Source organism: Tympanuchus pallidicinctus, unplaced genomic scaffold (genome assembly GCF_026119805.1).
Source record: "Tympanuchus pallidicinctus isolate F22 unplaced genomic scaffold, pur_lepc_1.0 scaffold6, whole genome shotgun sequence".
In the NCBI taxonomy this organism is placed as follows: Eukaryota; Metazoa; Chordata; class Aves; order Galliformes; family Phasianidae; genus Tympanuchus; species Tympanuchus pallidicinctus.
Genome location: NW_026294780.1, coordinates 39,537,718 through 39,540,954, shown reverse-complemented (window position 1 = coordinate 39,540,954; position 3,237 = coordinate 39,537,718). Strand labels below are relative to the sequence as shown.

Below are 3,237 nucleotides of genomic sequence, written 5' to 3'. Positions count from 1 at the left end.
CAGTACATATGGCATGATCTTCTGAAGAACCATGACCTTCTAGAATTAGAGGTCAGGTAGAACAGAGGACAGATTTGGAACCGCAGACAAGGGTCAAGAGATCTGTGCTCAGAAAGTTCACTGTTTCACAAAAATCTGTTCTGATATGAGTATCAGTTACTGATTTGGAGACAGTTCAACTGGCTACATGGTTTTTAATTAAGAAATCTCATATTTAAATATGTCCAAATTTTGCACCAAATGTCTAATTTTGCATCTGGGTTGCTGCAAGCCCATTCCCCCCCCCCCCCATCAATATAAGCTGGCGGATAAAAGGAGAGAGCACAGCCCTACAGAAAATAACTTGGAGGTACTGATGGATGGCAAGCTGGACATGAGTCAGCAACATATCTTCTGAGCCCACAAAGCCAGCCACACCAAAGAAGAATGGCCAGCAGGTCAAGGGAGGTAATCCTGCCCCTTTGCTCCATGTTGGTGAGACTTTACCTGGAGTATTGTGTCCAGATGTGGAGTTCTCAGTAAAGTAGAGACATGGACCTGTTGGAACATGTCCATAGGAAGGCAACAAAAAGGATCCAAGCAATGGATCGCTTCGGCAGCACATATACTAAAATTGGAATGATACAGAGAAGATTAGCATGGTCCCTGCGCATGGATGACACGCAAATTTGTGAAGCGTTCCATATTTTTTTGGGGCAGTGATGAAATTGCTCAGAAAAGCCTGCACACAATGAAAAAAGATTTCAGGGGTTTAGGACGTTTAGTTCAAGGAACAGGATCTTCTGCTCTATACCTTCAGGGGCAGTGAGGGACTCTGAGCGGGATCAGAAAGCACAAGCGATGAATAATTGAGGAGGCTGGTGTCGAGCCAGAAACTTTGGGTTCTTTTATCATGGGGCAGTTTACTTGGCCCCTGGCCTGTTGTCTGTCTGTGGAACCCACCTATCTCAAAGGGGGCAATGAATACTAGTGCAGGAACTAGCGGGGCTTATTGAAAGAGCTTTAAACTAGCTATGAAGGGGGAAGGGGACAAAACAGGCTTCTCAAGAAATAAGCCTAGGGGAATGATGCTTAAGCAGGGGATGAGGCAGATGACTCATCTGAAATGCGTCTATACCAATGCATGCAGCATGAGCAACAAGCAGGAAGAGCTAGAAGCGATTGTGAGCCAGGGTAATTATGATCTTGTTGCTATTTCCGAAACATGGTGGGACCACTCCCATGACTGGAGTGCTGTGATAGATGGCTACAAGCTCTTCAGAAGGGATAGATGAGGAAAAAAGGGTGGTGGTGTGGCCCTCTATATTAAAGACTGTTTCGAGGCTGAAGAGCTTGGGGTTGGGAATGATAGAGTGAGTGTCTATGGGTAAGGATCAGGGGGAAGGCCTGTAGGGGCAGCATCTTGGTGGGGGTCTGTTATAGACCACCTAATCAGGACGAAGAGCTGGATGAGGCATCTATGAGCAGCTTGTGGAAGTCACACGATCGCCAGCACTTGTTCTGATGGGAGACTTCAACTTCCCTGATATATGTTGGAAATATATAATACAGCGCAGAGGAAGCAGTCCAGGAGTTTTCTAGACTGCATGGAAGATAGTTTCCTTATGCAACTGGTAGGAGAGCCTATGAGGGGTGGTGTCCTGCTGGACCTGGTCTTCACTAACAGAGAAGGACTGGTGGGAGAAGTGAAGGTTGGGGACGATCTTGGGCAGAGTGACCACAGAATTGCAGAATTCTCCATTCTTGGAGATGTCAAAAGAGTGACCAGCAAAACTACCTTCTTGAACTTTCAGAGGGCGGATTTTGATCTGTTCAGGGAGCTTGTAGTGAGGGTCCCTTGGGAGTCGCTTCTCAAGAGTAAAGGAGCCCAGGAAGCCTGGATGCTCCTCAAGATGGAAATCTTAAAGGCACAAGAACAGGCTGTTCCTGAGTGCCGTAAAGCGAGTCATAGGGGAAGACGACCAGTGTGGATGAGCCGGAAATTACTGATGAGACTCAGGAAGAAAAAGGAAGTCTATGTCCTCTGGAAGAAGGGACACGCTACTTGAATAGATTACAAAGAAGTAGCTAAGATATGCAGAGAGGAAGTTAGGAAGGCAAAAGCGCAACTTGAACTCAGGTTGGCCACTGCAGTAAAAGACAATAAAAAATCATTTTATAAATATATCAACAGCAAAAGAAGAATCAAAGATAATTCTCATCCTATATTTGATGCAGCAGGGAATGTGGCCACTGAGGACAAGGAGAAGGCTGAGGTCCTCAATGCCTTCTTTACATCTGCCTTTAGTAGCCAGATCAGTTATCCTCTGGGCTTTTTATGCCCTGATCTGGAAGTCTGGGACGCTGCTCAGAATACGCCCCCAGTGATTCGGGTGGACACAGTCAGAGTGCTTCTCCTCCATCTGGACTGTCACACGTCCATGGGACCGGATGGGCTGCACGCTTGGGTGCTGAGGAAGCTGGCGGGGGTGACTGCCGAGCCCCTCTTGGCCATCTATCAATGCTCCTGGTTAACTGGTGAGGTCCCAGAGGATTGGAGGCTTGCTGATGTGATTCACATCTTCAAGAAGGGCCATGAAGAGGATCCTGGGAACTATAGGCCTATTAGCCTGACCTCGGTACCAGGGAAAGTTATGGAGCAAATCATCTTGGATGAGATTGCACGACATGTGCATAGTGTCCAGGGGATCAGGCCCAGCCAGCACGGGTTCGTGAAAGGCAGGTCATGCTTGTCCAACCTCATCTCCTTCTACGACTGGGTGACCAATCTGGTGGATGAGGGAAGGGCTGTTGATGTAGTCTACCTAGACTTCAGCAAAGCCTTTGACACAGTTTCTCACAGGCTTCTTCTGGGGAAACTGGCTGCCCATGGTCTGAACAGATATACACTTCTTTGGGTAAGGAACTGGCTAGAGGGCTGTGCCCAATGGGTAGTGGTGATCGGTGTTAAGTCCAGCTGGCGACTCATTTCAAGTGGTGTCCCCCAAGGGTCAGTACTGGGGCCCATCTTGTTTAATATCTTTATTGATGACCTAGATGAGGGGATTGAGTGCACCCTCAGTAAGTTTGCAGATAACACCAAGCTGAGAGGTGATGTCAATCTGCCTGAGGGTAGAGAGGCCCTTCAGAGGGATTTAGATATGCTGGATCACTGGTCTGAGGTTCAACAAGGCCAAATGCTGGGTCCTGAACTTTGGCCACAACAACCCCATGCAGTGTTATAGGCTTGGGGATGAG

General features: G+C 47.8%; 1 non-coding gene across 1 annotated transcript; it reads left to right on the top strand.

Annotated features, from left to right (window-relative positions):
* The first annotated feature begins 587 nt into the window (after positions 1-587).
* LOC128071838 (U6 spliceosomal RNA) lies at positions 588-690 on the top strand. Its single transcript, XR_008202022.1, has one exon. It is a non-coding gene; the product is annotated as a U6 spliceosomal RNA (small nuclear RNA).
* Positions 691-3,237: the final 2,547 nt, after the last annotated feature.